We start from the raw sequence: 16,471 nt of genomic DNA, 5'->3' as shown, positions 1-16,471 counted from the left end.
TTCCCCGCGTCATCTGTTCCCTGCGTTGTTGTCAAACCCTAGTGTCGGACGCCGTCACCGTTTCTTACATTGTTTTTAATTTTTTATTTTAATTTGGCTTTGAATCTGGTCGTGTAATCGTTTGGATATTGACGATTTTGAATAAAGCTTGAAGGTAACCGTTTTGTGTTGAGTTAGGACTTCTTTTGTCTATGGATTTCCAGATGCTAATTAAATGGTTGCTGTTTCTCTGTGTATAGCAAAAATGATGAGGCTACAGTCGTAGCAGCGCTTAGTTTCCTTGCAACTCTAGCTGTTACGCATCATGCATTCAACAGCAGAGGTCAATTTTATCCAGCAATGGTTTTTCGGTCAACTTCCAAGATCAACTTGGTACTCTTCTCAACATGGGTCTGGTCATTATGTGTCTTTTTATGGCAATTAACAAAGAAGGTATTTCTTGGCACACTCCGAGAGGCAGAGGTTGAGAGGCTTAATGAGCAATCATGGAGGGAGGTTATGGAAATCCTTTTTGCCATCACACATTTTTAGGCAGGATTTCTCTGTTACATTCCTTGCTATGGTCACAGCACTGTTGTTGATCAAAGCTTTACATTGGTTGGCTCAGAAAAGAGTTGAGTATATTGAGACCACTCCTGCAGTGCCCTTGTTGTCTCACATTCGAATTGTGTCTTATGGGTTTCCTCCTCCTTCTGGATGGACTGTTTTTTTATAGTTCCGTGAAGCATTTGATACTATCATGGCAGGCTTCAGTTTCCCTTTTTTGCTTTTAAGTAAGCCTTCTTCTCTCTGTATTCTTGCTAAATTAGTTGCCAGTTGCCATATGCTTAATTTGAATTGAAAAATGCTTCACTTTATGTCAATTTTAAAGTTTTTGTATCTACATTGGTTGTGTCAAGATTTGAATGATGTATGGAGACTAAAAAGTATACCATCTTTAGCTGTTCTTAAGCCCAGTTAGTCCTTTTTTAAACATATAGAAATCCACAATGATTGTTGAATTCTTAAATTCTTTGTCTGATAAAAAGCCATTTTACTGTAAGCAACCAATCATTATGTTTTAATTGACTTGGTTATAGGATTATTGATGTCTAGAAGTTATAAATTTCTTCTTTTGTGTCTTTGATCAAGATCCTTTTTATGTGGGGAAATATTGGCATAACAAAGAACAAATATAAGAGAGGAGTATATATCTACAATAATAAAATTATAGTTGGTTGGCTGTGGGAAAAAAAGTGATTGCTGGCATATAGAGTTAACCGGCCAACCGTATCTCGATGGTGGTTGGCTTAGTGGATAAGGAATTGGAGGTATGCTCCTTACTTTTAGCAACTTGGTTTCAAACCCTGGGGCAAGTACCAAGGAGAATTTATTCTCTTACATGCACCAAGACAATGTTAAGTCCTTTTTTGATCACTTGAGGTGAGCCTTAGTCTTGGATTGTATGCATTTTAGCCCAAGGAATTGTTACCTTATCAAATAATAACAAAATAATTGATGATCAGATAAATCATGATTTTTAAATTACTGCATGTTGATATTATCCCTATATATTAATCAAGTTATGTGTCTTTGTGGATCTTATATTAACTAATTAAATTGCATTAAAAAAATTATAAAATGCCTATATATATGAATCACTTAAACTAGTAGGAGTCTATTTATCCTAACATGTGGTTTAACATTTCTGTTTATTCAGTTTAGAAAAGTGCTTTGAATTCTTTAAATAATTTATCCTGGGGATTTGTCTTTGACACTATCCATTTCTATCTCAGGTACATGATACTGGCAACAACGACAGTGTCAATTTTTGTAAAATATCTTTTCTACGTTAGCGACATGGGAAGGACAATGGGAAAGGAAACCAGTCTTCACATTCTACTTGGAACTCATCAGGGATTTGCTTCACTTGTCTATGTATATGTGTTTCTTCCTCGTGATTTTCATGTAAGTGATCAATCGACTCTCTATTTTGCATATGCATTGCAGCCCTCATGAATCGTCCTAGAGTGTTTACATGGAGGATCATGCAATTTAAAATTTTTAAGGTTGGAATTGATGTTAACGTTTTGATTTACAGACATGAATGTTGGTTCAAGAATTACACTTTGAAGGTAAATCATGTCTGAAATCAGACAAACTAGCTGCTGGAATTTTTGTGCAGCACAGGCCCTCTGTAAATTATTATTTAGAAATTAATGGGTGAGAGAAAGATATTTAGTTTTTTACAAGGCTGATAGAAATCAATCCTTTAAAATAGTAAGTTCCAGATTGAGTTGCAATGGCACTGAGATTTGCTTTAATGGTAACTTCCTTATTGGCGGTCCCCTACTTTCTAGCAACTGATATATGTCATCTCCATTTCAGATACTTTGAACATTAATTAAGAGAAGGTCCTTCTAAATTACTTAGCTAATTATAATATCATGGAGACTTGGTAGTATGGGATGCCAAGTCCCACATTGAGTAATATAGGATGCTCAATAGGATCTATAAATGGGTTGGTTCTCCTACTTTAGTAGCTGACTTTTGGGGTAGAGCATCCCATCCCACTTTGATACCCATCATAATATTAGTTAAACTAATTAAACTAATGCTCACTGTGTTTGTCATGGAACTTAGCTTTTATCTTACTGCTATATTATTTGTCCAAAGATATTATATAAGGTTATGGTCACCAGTCACCTCCCACTGTTTTCTTCTATTGTTCTTTAGTAGTGAGTGTTATTTTAAAATAGCTTGTCTAGCTTTTGGTTTACTTGTTTGTCCTGTTTTTGTTTTAATTTGACTGCATGTTTAGTCTTCACAGGCTATTTTTTACCTACCAAGTACTAATCTTAAATTGGCTTTGGTACAAATTATGGTGTGCCTTTACACTTAATATGGAAGTTGTATGAGACATTTAGGAACTTCAAAGTTCGTGTTGCTGACTACATACGCTATCATAAGATTACTTCAAATATGAATGATCGGTTTTCAGATGCAACCCCTGAAGAGCTTAACGCGTTAGTTTTTAAAATGTTACTTACACTTGTTAGTTTTGTAGTTAAACTTATACGATAGTATTGATTTTTTAAGATGGCTATGCAGAAGCGATGCTACATGTATTATCTGTCGTGAAGAGACGACTACAGCCAAGAAACTTATATGTGGACATCTTTTTCATGTGCATTGCCTCCGATCATGGTTGGAGCGGCAACATACTTGCCCTGCCTGCAGAGCCTTGGTTGTACCACCTGAAAATGGCGCAACTACTGCTAGAGGGCAGCATGGATCACAGTCAGATCGACAGGGTAACCATATTAGAACAGATACTGTATGCGTAGTTTGTTAGCATATTAATGATTTCACTATGCCAAAATTGAAATTATACTGTTTCTGAGGAAATAATGCCTTTAGTAACTAAAATGGAAAATGGGAAAAGTGAAGGTGATATAGTTTGATATCGACAGATTAGTCCTCTTCAGATACGCCCCTTCCATACAAGAACCAAACATTATCCTATTTAAAGCATGTCAGTTTAGAATTTTTTTACTGTACAGACACTTTTTTTAAAGACTAGGATTATTTCTGTCCCATTTTCTTTTATATTTCTATGCGACTTATAAAATGGTGTATTGTGTATGTTGAAGATTGAAATAATTTATTCAACTCTTGAAACCATGTTTCCTCTTTTCTTGGGACAATCATGTTTTCTTACTTTTTGTTTAACATGGTATCATTTCGAGTTTAACACTACCTGTTTACATATTTATGAAATTATAAAATAACATGAATGAAGTAAAGATTGCAGCTTTGGATGGTGCTGAACTTGATTTAGGCTGGATTATTATAACTTGGAACAGGAACAGGAACAGGATAGTACTGGAAACTCATCTCAAGCTCAAGGTGGCAATGGGGTGGCTATTGATAATTTGAGTCGTCATCAAGCTAGACTCCAAGCTGCCGTTGCCTCAATGTATGAGAAGTCTTACGTATACCCATCATCATCTGCAACTTCTTTAGTATGGTATATCAGTGATTTACCATCCACCTTTCTTTATATACTTAAACAGACTGATCCAGAAACAATGAATTTAACTGAAGACACATTGTGTGCCTGGGTTGTTCTTGTTGAAAAATAGTTAGCAGATGCCGCAAAAGGAATATATTATATATTTATATACATTTGGTATATTCTCTTAATCTGTTATAAAGGAGTAACTAACTGAGGCAACACACTTGTATGTTTGCAAAGATGGCACATGAGCTTTTGGTTGAATCTGAGACAAACGTCTAATTTTTCAAAAAATTTTCTCTTTTTCCAGATCTAATCTTAAGCATTCTAGTATTTTTGAAAAGAAGTTCGAACACTGATTAAGTATGTGGAAGTTTGCTATGACAGTACTGAAGCTATTAATATGGTTACCAGGATTTGCAATCAAAACCATCTGTTTGGTGATGTTATTGAAATTGCTAGACTCTTCCTTGAAAGAGATTAGACTATTTCTTTTGATTTCGTATACAGGGAAGCAAACATTTGTGCTCACTTATTAGCACAATTATCTCATTACTGGATTAGTGTTGATTTTTGTACCTATGTCCATCCTCCACCTCTTTATCAGAAGTTGGTGAATGATGTTAGGAGAGTTGTTCTTTGTACTCATTAGTTTGTAATGTCTTCTATTAGTTTGGTTAATATAGGTTCCATATGTTGGCAATAGCTGGTGAAATTATAGCCTGAGTCATGCCCAAAAACATTATCCTTAAGAGCTATTTCGCTACACCGAGTTGATCGCGCAGCAGCTCCTCAGGATTAAACATACTCTTCCTACTAAAAGCAGGGGCAAAGAACAATAGAAATTCACAAAATATACTTAGGTAACTGCACAATGAACTAGTATGATAGAAGAGGAGAGAAAGGTCGAGAGTACCAAGGCTTTCACTGAACCCATGACAAGCATTGCCTTTTATAGGCAGATCTCATAATGTTGGGCAATAAAACCACTTTAATCACAATTAAAAAACGGTTTCAAATAATAATGTTTAAATTATAAGTTATAAAATAATAAATGGACTTAAATAATAATTAATATTATTAATTTATAATAATTTCTTTTGAAATACTCAAAAATATTTATAATATCCAACAATGCCCCACATATTTCAAAAGGAAGGAAGATTTTTGAAAAACGATCTTATACAAATAATTTTGTATCTCCAAAAATAGTTTCCAAAATTTTGGAAAATTGTCCAGAATTACATCTAACTTGTATGCAATTGTATGCAAGAGCCTATTTCTCTTCTAAGCCCATTTATTGGCCCAAGTTCACATCTCAATATCTATAAACTAAGGCCTTCTATCATTTGAGCAACATGACACTTTCCTTTTTGACATAATTGTAACAATCCCCCACATATGTCAAAAGGACCACTATCATCTGTGTCACACCCCTAAAACAGAGAGTGACCGGCATAGAATGTGAATTGTATCATACATCCCTTAAACCTCAAATTAAGTGAAATTTCACTTTTCAAAAACATAATTATATTTTTATTGAAATTATGATATCTTTAACAATGATTGTTTTAATAAAAGTTTTAATATTATTATAAAAATTTCGGCAAAACCTTCTTTATAAATAAGATTTCTCGAAATTCTATAACAGAAATTATTATAGTATGCATTCAATAAGTTGAAACTATGTTTCCTATATACAAACAGTCAACATAATAGAACAAAAATTAGGATCCTAGCTATAGTTAACGTGGAGCTCCTAAAGCATAAATTTTTTTTAAAATAAAACATCTAATTGAATATTTACATTAAAAGAGAAGGGATTTACAAAAATAAATATTTATCCAGTACAGTTGTAAGCCCTTAAAGGTCGGCAAGAGGTCCAGCATCAATTAATAAATCTGAGACCAAAATAATTTCCAGTAAATAGCATCTCCAAAAATAGAATTTAACAGAGCAAAATAATAAACTTACTATTATATGAAATAATTGAAAGGAAATTAATTTAGATTAATAACTCACAATATCTAGAAATATCAATTATAATAATAAAACATGAATGAGTTAAAATTTCTCGAATCTGATATGTTAAAAGAGGATAATTTACTCATAATTGAGTAAAAGTAGCAAACTTACTAACTGCAAACATTGAAAATTCAATTATACTAGCTGAGAACAATCAATTTAATATAATCATGAATTTGAAGATTAAGAAGTTCCATATAACTTCAAAGTACTAAACCATTAAATTAATAATAACAAACAATTCAACTCTTTGTGCTTGTAAAGAAAATTAAATAAATAAATAAATAATAAATAAATAAAAGTACCCTTTATTAAATAAAATTCATAAATCAATTAAAAGCTAATATTTTTAAGGACTTTTGCAGAACAAGTATCAAACGTAGACACACAGTCCACGAGGGTAAAATAACCAAACGCGGCTTATGCCACGAAAACAAACGTGGACACACCAGTCCACGAGAGTAAGTAATCAGATGCAGCTCAAGGCCACGAAACAAACGTAGACACACAATTCACGAAGGTAAGTAACCAAACGTGGTTCAAGGCTACGAAACAAACGCGAGTGTGAGGCTCATGAATAACAACGTGAGAACAAAGCTCACGAAAATCAAACTAGCTAGTCTAACCAAGGCGCATCAAGGGCTAACGGAACTGCCGTTAGCAACAGTGTTCTACTTAAAGTCCTCGTGAAATCACTTTTCAAACATGTGAGAATAATCATTTTTGAAATACACTTTGTGTTCTCAATATCAAACTCGCATGAATCATTTCAAATCTCAGAGTTTGCCAAAACATTATTTCATAGCAAATGTATAAGCTTGTACTAGATGAGTAACCAAGAATTTCAAAAGTAAAATAAACAAAGATGCCTCCATCGATCTTGAAAATATATTTCGTAAAGAAAATACATGCATATACCATAATTTAATTAACTTTTGCCATCATTCTAAAATTTTTAGAACCAAAATGATTTCATTAACAAAGTACATAATAATCATCGTAGTTGTTAAAATAAATTATATGAAAATGTAATATTTTTAAAAATAGACTACTTTAATTGAAAAATGATGGGGTGCTATTCACTTACCTATTAAATTCCAAACCCAATGATTTCCTTCCTCAATTCTTATTAAGAGATTCATCTTCCACATACCCTATATGAATAAATGAAACCTCAATTTGCTTCCTATAGTTATATAAACTTTATTTTATTACCAACACAATTCCAATCACTTGGAAGTATTCAAGATTTCAAAAACCAAAATTTATATCTTAATGGTCTCCAAACATCATCACTTACCACCAAGTTACCTCATATCATACCAATCATAACTACTATTTAAATGAGATATGGTTTTTCTTATACCTTATGTCAAACACCTTGGGTGCAAAATTTCCAAACACCTAAAATTAAATTTATCATGCTTATTTTGCCATTTCTCAAATATCTTAAATGTATTCTCAAGATCGAATGATAAACACCCCTTTTCATATGAATTTATAAATTACTCAACATAAATCTTCTAAAAATTCAACTAACCACACTACAACTCAAGAATCAAACTCCTTGCATTGCTCAAGTTAAAACTCACATAAATAAAATTTGAATCGGTCATGCCGCTCATCCCACTAAATAGAATTCCAAAAAAAGTCTAAATCTAGCAAAACTCTTCAAACAAGCATCTTACCGAACACCTTATAAGCACCAATCTCAATCTCATGCCTAAGCCCTTCCCTTCCAACTTCATCTCACCAAATCCTCAAAATCAATCAATTAGACCAAATTACTTCAACTTAAAATTCAAACCCATATATACCATTATGAAACTTTAAGATCCATTTCTAACTTAACTTTGAATTTTCATTGTCATTTCATTTTTTTTCCAGCAGCACAACAGCAGCAGAACCAACAGAGAAAACTTGAATTTTGACATCCATGACTTCATCCACTTACACGCACAGAAATTCTCTAAGGAAAGGAGAAGTGATCAAGTTTCTTACCTCTAATAAACCAACACGCACAAACAGGGAGAGGAAGAGAAAATCGTGCCTGGACAAAGGAGGGAAAAAAACTGTCGTTGAGCTCAAGGAAAAGATGAACAGATCGATAACTGATAAAGTAAGCAAAAGAAAGCAAACCTTCTTGCACCCATCCATACAGTCACCAACAGCACAGAAGAAAGAATTTGGTAAGCTAGAACAGAGGAGAAGAAAGGAACAGAAGCCATGAGTTGTTGGATCAATGCCGGACGGAGCTTCCGCAATCACATCGGCAAAGATTCTGGTCGGAAAGGACGAAGGAGGAGGTGAAGCTGAAGGACCGAGCATCAAAGTCGTTTCTCTCTCTCTCTTTCTCTCTCTCTCTCAGTCGTCGGTCTCTCTGGAAAAATCGAAGGAGCAGAGGAGAATATATCAAATTTATCATAGGGGTAGTTTGGAAATTTCACAGAGAAAAAAGGCAAAAATAATCCTCCTTATGGCTTCCAGCAGATTCAAACTTGGGACCTATTGAGGGAATATTTGCATAACTACCACTACACCAGCTTCCCTTCTTGACATACTTGTCCCAATAATTAATATATTTACAATCAATACACATTATTACATATTTAATTTAATTTTTTTTGGGTTATTACAATCTGAGTTATTTTCACAGAAGATAATCACTTCAAATTTGGTATCTTTCAACTTGAACTAAACCTAGATCAATAAAACTTAACATACAAAAAAGTTGGTGTAACTTTGTTATTAAACCAACAGATCTTGGTCGTGTGCTAAAGGTCTTATTAGTCAAATTATACCCCCACAATTTCCATTGTTATCGCGGTTTTACACGTTATCGACCATATACATGCCTGGTTATAACAAATGTTCTAGAGATTTCGCCACGATCTCATAAGAGTGGCCTCACTCCACATTTGTATAAATGTTTTCATCAAGTGTATCTGTAATGAATATACCATCTATAAGGACTATGAAAAATATTAAGAGCTTTCACTTAACCTCTGATCAACGCATTCTAGCATTTTCTCAAGTCGTAGGAAGGGACAAAAAATTTAAAGCTAGCAGAACTAATAAGTAATTTGTTCTTACCTATTGAACTTTCTTCATGGAATCTCTAATCACAAAGATTGGGTTGCCATCACCGTTAATTTTAAATAGGCTTAAGTCCCATTCCCCTCAACATTTAAATAATTAAAATTCTTCCCCAGGGGTTAGTTAACGGATCCATCAGATTTACATCTGATCTCACGTAATCGATTGAGATAACTCCCTTTTTTAGGATGCTTAATTGTATTTCAAACGATATTTACCTATGTCATTATTCTCTTTGCAATGACTATTGCCATTTGACAATTACAAATCATCGACATAGTTTATATTGGTTTTAGTCATAGTAGAATATTCATTGAGAAGTTTCTTAACTACTCAACTTCATTATTAGCCAACTTCAGAGTAATAAACTCTGGCTCAAATAACATTTTATTTGGCTACTAATAAGTTTTTTTTCATCTGAATATAAAATTCAATTAACATCATTGTATTATCTTAATACAATGGAAATCTATTATACATGATACCACCATTTATGTTATCCCTAAAATATTCATTTGTCTCATGCTCTTATGAGACTTAATTTCCATGCAACGTATGTCATGAGATTAACACTTAATGGTGCAACAAACTCTCACAAATTTGTGCATACACAAATTGAGCAAAAAATATATTATTTTTTTAAATAACATATCAGCCTTATAAGAATTCATCGACACTAAGTATCAGTTTTACACAACAAAATAATTGCTTAGATGATCTCTAGAAACTTAGCCTCTAATCCAGTTTCAAATTAATAAGTTTGGACTCCACTATAGTCCTATCATTATATTTTAATATCATCACTCCCAAAAGTGGATAATCACTAGTGGGTTTTCTCACACAAATTTATAACTCAATAAACATGCATCCACATATTTTATACAGTGGGAATCCACTATTTTTAATTCCATAATTTAAAAAAAATTAGTTATCTCATGGGATCATAACACAAATCATTATTTACAATAATGAATACTCCGCAAAGATATATTATTAAATAGGTCATGCGCTGTTGTTTACCGCAAGTGTACGGATCGTAGCAAGTAATATAATGAAAGTAAAGTATCGTTCCCTCGAGGATTTGTTCAAAAATAATGATCAAGCAAAAGACTAAGTAAATTTGATCAAGTTGAGCTACACAAAGTTAGGTGAAATAGTTTTGCAAATGAAACTAACACGAGAAAATTAAGAAAGTGAGTGATTCACAAACTTCCAACACAAATTGAGACCTAGGATTAATTGTCCCCCTTGCATTTCATAACACCAAAATTACCTCCTCTCATAAATGCTTTTAGTGAAAATAAGTGCTAACCTAGGGTTCTAAAAATACTTGGACAAGCTTTCTCAAGTCATGAACAAGTGTTTAGTTAAATTAATTGCCCAATCTCTTGTTACAATTAATAAAACTCAATTTTAAACACTAACCCTAATATGGCTATGCAAGGCTAGCAAGTATATATCTATCTTACTAGCAAAACCGTCCATTCAACATGTAAATATCAAGTTCTTACACAATTTTACCTAAGTTCTACACTCAACCTAGCCCTCTCAAGCATCAATTAAGTGAACCCAACATCTAAATGGTGGCCAATCAAGTAGAAGCATTAAGGAAAGAGTAAAATAAACACATATATATCATTAATCATAAAAAGAGAGGAGAAATATGGTGTTAATCCATACAAGGGTTCCAAATAATCCTAGAACAAAGGGTTTAGCTACTCATAATCATCCACAAGCTATAAATATACAAAATAACTGGACCCATTTCAGATTACAAGAGAGGAAAGGGAAGAGGAATAGAAAAACCAAAGAAAATGAGCTCCAAATGTCTTCAAAGCTTCAATCTCTTGATCCCAACTCTTCCAATGCCCAAACCCTAGCACAACCAAGCTCTAAAAGTGTCTAAAAGTCTGAAGAATGCGTTCTGGGTCGAGCTCTCAGCTTATATGTATCCTAGCTAACTAATTTCTGATAAATGAAACGCAGCGTTTTTCTGACAGCGGCGAAAGTCGCGAACGAAAGTCATGACTTTGGGATGACTTTGGCATTTTACACTGTTTTTACAGCTAACGAAAATCATTCATTTTGCTCTTGATTTCTTCATCCAAAAGCCTTCCAAAAACATCCACAAAGCTCCAGAAATGCTTCTAATCAAAACTTCAATCAAAATAACATGAAATTAGGCTAAAAATATCAAATTCAAGCTAAGAACACAAGCCCAAAACAAAATGCACATTTTCCTAAATTGGGCAATAAAAACATATACAATTAAACCAAAATGGACTAGAATCTAAGAAAAATGTGATAAAATAACATGAACTTCTAGAGGTTAACATGCGCCTATTTCAAAATTCATTTATCTATACTAGACAAATGATTAACTTTTGTGCCACCATCTTGATAAATCACAAGTCTTTTTTTTTTTTAGCATTTATGCAAGTCACAAAGCCTCTATATAATTTTTCTATAAACCGCAACTGGACATTTATAAAAACAGACTAATATTTTGGCACAACACGATTTTTCAACAAACTCCATACATTAAGCACCCCCCACACTTTCAAATATTTTAATTACATGAAAAATATTTTCATGCCTTAACAACAATGATTCTAATTAAATTAGAATCTCACCATATAATCTCCTCCCATTCTAATTAAATTATAATTTCTCACAATTTTAAATTCATCAAATAAAATGTCCAAACTTAACACCATATAATTTTCTTTAGGACAACATAAATTCAATTGAGACAATTACAATTATGACACTTAAATCATATGATATAACTTATTTTCACACTCATGAAGTCATGTGACCGTCATCGTGAAACAAATTTTACGTCTCATTGTTGCCAAAATTATAAAGCCCACAATAAATATATTTATATTTATAAAGGTGCATATTTTACCATACTTTAATTAAAATTATAATGTATATCATCATGACATAGTATGGCAGCAACACACGCAAATGAAATGGAATCATAACGCCGAACACCAATATACATATATACAAGAAATGTGGATATTAAGTTAAATTTCAGAAAATTTTAATTTCAGGAAGCATGTAATCCACATGCTCCTTACAATTCAATATCATAGGTTAACAATACTATTAACACGATCAAACACAAGAAACACTAAAAAATTGTTAAATAATATATCTCATCACCTCCACCATTAATGATTCGCTAATAGCATTCTTAATTTATTAAATTAATTATCACCCAAATATTAATCCTATATATTAAAGTTTACAGCGTTACTAATTCATAATTGATATTCAATCTCCTTAAAGAAACCAACAGTAACACATTTTTTCCACTTTACATTTCACCCTTCATATTTATAAAATAGAAAGTTCATTATGTCTCATCATAACGATCCATAATATATGATAATTTACATTCACACGTAGAAGCTGTGAACAGAACGTACCTTTATTGAGGAACATGAATGATGTATTCAAATACCAAATTATGCTCATGAACATCATTGAAACTCATTGCCTCACGGTGCATCTCTATTAGATCTAAGTCCACCAAGTTCAATACAACTCAAATTGAACATGGTTGATCGGTGCCTTAGAAACCATGGGCACCGATTGGACTGGGACTAGGGACGAAACACTGAGACATAAAGGAGAAGATCCGCATTATCACCGCTTATGAGCAGTGCCCCAACATTTAGTCTAACAACAAATAGACCTTAGAAACTAGGTGATGCAAATATTTATCTAGTCACCAAAATAATACTCCTGCTCTCATTCTCATATCCTTGACAAAATCTAGCTCTTAAGATTGTTGGCAATAGCTGGTGAAATCATAGCCTGAGTCATGCCCAAGAACACTGTCCTTAAGAGCTATTCTGCCACACTGGGTTGATTGCGCAATAGCTTCCCAAGATTAAACATACTCTTCCTACTAAAAGTAAGGACACAAAATAATAGAAATTTACAGAATATACTTAAATAACTATACAATGAATTAGTATGATAGAAGAGGAAAAAAAGGCCGAGAGTACCAAGGCTCTCATTGAACCTGTGGCAAGCATTGCCTTTTATATGCAGATCTCATAATGCTAGGCAATAAAACCACCTTAATCACAATTAAAAAACAGTATCAAATAATAATGTTGTTTAAATTATATGTTATAAAATAATAAATAGACTTAAATAATAATTAATATTATTAATTTATAATAATTTCTTTTGAAATACTCAAAAATATTTGTAATATCCAACACCATATTTATTAAAAAAAAAAGAAGAAATATTTTGAATTTTGAAATCCTTAACCCATGCTTCACCTGCAAAAGCATGAATAGAAGCTGGTTAAGTTTTAATTTTTTGGTGATGATAAAATTTCTTTGGATTTGAAGGTTAAAAGGACCAGCCCTGCAATTTCAGGTCTTCTATTCTCTTAAAATTCAAACTCTCTTTAAATTCAGTACTTGTATCCAAATCTATTCAGTAAAATGTGAGTGAATTTGATTAAGGAGGCAACAATCAATTTCAAGGTCCAGCTCATGTTTAAGTGCACTATAAAACTGATAACATCAATTTCCTACAGGCTATATCCTGTTAAACTATTTAATTGATTAATTGATAGGGCTTGTTCTCTAATTTGCAGCGCCCCTGGATACACTGTTTGTCCTCCTGTTCAAAGGCCTGCACTGAATCTACTAATACAGAGCTTAATGGAGAACGTACTTCAAGTGAACAAACACAACGACAATTTGTCATCCCTGGTGGACCAATGAATGTTTCCTTTCCTCCGATGGGACCGTTTCTTATCCTTCCTTCTCTAACACATGTAGCAAACGTGAATTATGGAGAGGGATCTGGATCTGATCCAAATGGGCCCAACTCTCTTCTGGAAGCTCAAAGAACGATGCAATACCAGATTGAGGCACAGTTGCACTGAACTTCTTCAATGGTAACTTGTTTATCACTGCCCTGCCAATGTAATCTCACTGTACTTCTGTAAAGTGGTCAGGTTTGGTAATTATGCTTGCTACCAGATGAGTATTTACACTGTTGCTTTTCTCAGCCACATCTCTCTAGTCGTAACATTGCTGATATTATGACTACTTTCTCGCAATCAGTCTTCTATAAGCACGTGTCATGTCACATACACATATAAAATTAGTGCATGGCATTCCAGGATATTGGATATAAACCATGACGCATGATTCTGGATGGCATGTTGGTAAATGCCTGCATTTCTTTATTCAGGATTTGTGAAAATTGATGAGGTTTCGGAAATAGATGTGTCCCATGTGCATACTATTTGAAAATATACCTTAGTCCTTAACTTGGAAGTTTAACTCGTGTATTGAATTAATCCATGAATGAAGATTGAAATCCATCCATGTTATAGTTATTCGTGAAATTAATCTGTATTTTTTTTTTTGGGGTAAAATTAAAACAGATTCTGCAAAATCAGCTCCAGCTTCTGCAGAACGCAAATGTAAATGAGGGCAAGTTGTCATTATCAAGTAACAAAGACAAGCAGTTTGCTTCCTCTTCATCTGTGCCTGATAATGGTCGTAATGAGGAGATTCAAGGCGGTACTCGGTAGTGTATAAAGAAAACTGTTTTGCTTATTTCGTGTCGTGGTTGTATAATGAAAGAGACTTTCAAATGTAGATATAGGAAAAGTAGAGGACAGCAATTACAGCATTGAACGTCACATCATCAATTTGAGTATGCTCGACGCTCGTCCTTTGTTTTGCTAATCCTTGTAATGCATAGCGCCTCTTAAAAAATTGTTTAGGTTGTGTTTGGTTGGGTAGATTTAAGTTAGGAATTTAAATTTAAAATTTCACATTTGAAATTCATGAATTTTGTTTGGGTGATATAAAAACTTTTAAATTATAATATTAAAATCTTTTATTTGGATTTAAAGTAAAATTTTTAATTTTAAAATTATATTTGAATTTAAAAGAAATTTAGAAGATTAGTTAAACTCGACGATTGTGGCATTGATAATTATCAAGACGGGGCCTCTGAATTCCACCGGGATCTGACCATCACAATGACAAGGATGGGACCCTTGGCCGACTTCCACCTGGAACGACTTGATGGCGATGATAGGGATCGGATCAACAGAGATGACGGGGATTAGACGGCAGACTTTTCAGGACCAGACCAATGGTGACAACAGGGACTAGACAATCAACTTCTAATGGGATTGGATCGATGGCAACGACAGGGATCGTACGGTCGACTTCCACCAACATCAAACTAGACTAGCGGCGACTAGATGGAAGGCGGTTATTAGGTCCTTGTCCGATGGAAGTTGGACTTCTGATCTAGGCCTTGTTGTTGCCGTCGGTCCTATCTCAGTGAAAGTTGATTGTCTGATCCCTCTTATCCCCTTCGGTCCGGTCCCTGTTGTTACTGTTAGTCCAGTCCCCATCATCACTGTCAGTTTAGTTCTGGTGAAAGTCGGTCATCTCATTCCACTCAATGGTGGTAGTTTGTTTTCGTCAACTTTGGCAGTTCGGTTGAATTATCATTGGCAGGTCGATCAAATCTTCATGCATTTGGGTCAAATTATAAAAGAGCTTGAGTTAGGATTTGAAATAATTAGGGGTTTAAAAAAGATTTCAAATTACAAAGAAATTAAGGGAGAACTTGGATTTGGGTCATTCAAATTCATATATTTTTAATTATTCAAACAATAAATTTGACTCAAATTTAAATTCATGTATATCCGAACAAAGCATTAATATTTATGAGATTTTGTTTTTGGCAGGCTGTGTTATCTTAATACAAGTGTTTGGTATATTCCATTTTCTTTTATTTTATAAGTCACGCTTAATATGTTTTATGAAAATTAAGAAAAATTTTAAATTTTATTAATTTTATCTTAAAATTTAATAAGTTATCTCTACTTCTAACGAAAACTAAAAGACTTATTTTTAATATATTTTTAATATTTGATAAAGGTATAAAGATAGATATAAACATAAAAAATAGTAAAGTATCTTGGGATGAAAATTAATTTGCTCTCAGTCTTATAATTAGAATTAGAGGTGTGTGTATGACATCGCTATTGCTATTGAATATGTATGTAATAATTTATATGTAATTACATAGGTATGTAAGTAATTATCCAAAAGTGTGTATGTTGACAGTATCTTTTCTAAGACTTAAATGTTTTTTTTTCCAAAACTTGATAATAATTGTTATTATTGAAAATAATTACAGGTTTGTTTGGGATTTTTTAATCTAAAATTTATAAAGTCTTTCACCAAAATGATAAAATAAAATTTACAAAGTCATCGTTGTTTCAAGTGATTTTATTTCTTTTACCTTAGCATGATCCTAGTCAATATACATCAA

At 33.0% G+C, this 16,471-nt stretch overlaps 1 pseudogene; it reads left to right on the top strand.

Moving 5' to 3' along the window:
• Positions 1-239: 239 nt before the first annotated feature.
• On the top strand, positions 240-15,648 carry LOC129301307 (ERAD-associated E3 ubiquitin-protein ligase HRD1B-like; annotated as a pseudogene).
• The last annotated feature ends 823 nt before the right edge of the window (positions 15,649-16,471 follow it).

The sequence above is a fragment of the Prosopis cineraria genome, unplaced genomic scaffold, assembly GCF_029017545.1.
Source record: "Prosopis cineraria cultivar Desert tree isolate PC_DT_omini unplaced genomic scaffold, ASM2901754v1 PC2034, whole genome shotgun sequence".
Lineage (NCBI taxonomy): Eukaryota > Viridiplantae > Streptophyta > Magnoliopsida > Fabales > Fabaceae > Prosopis > Prosopis cineraria.
This window is presented reverse-complemented; position numbering and strand designations above follow the sequence as displayed.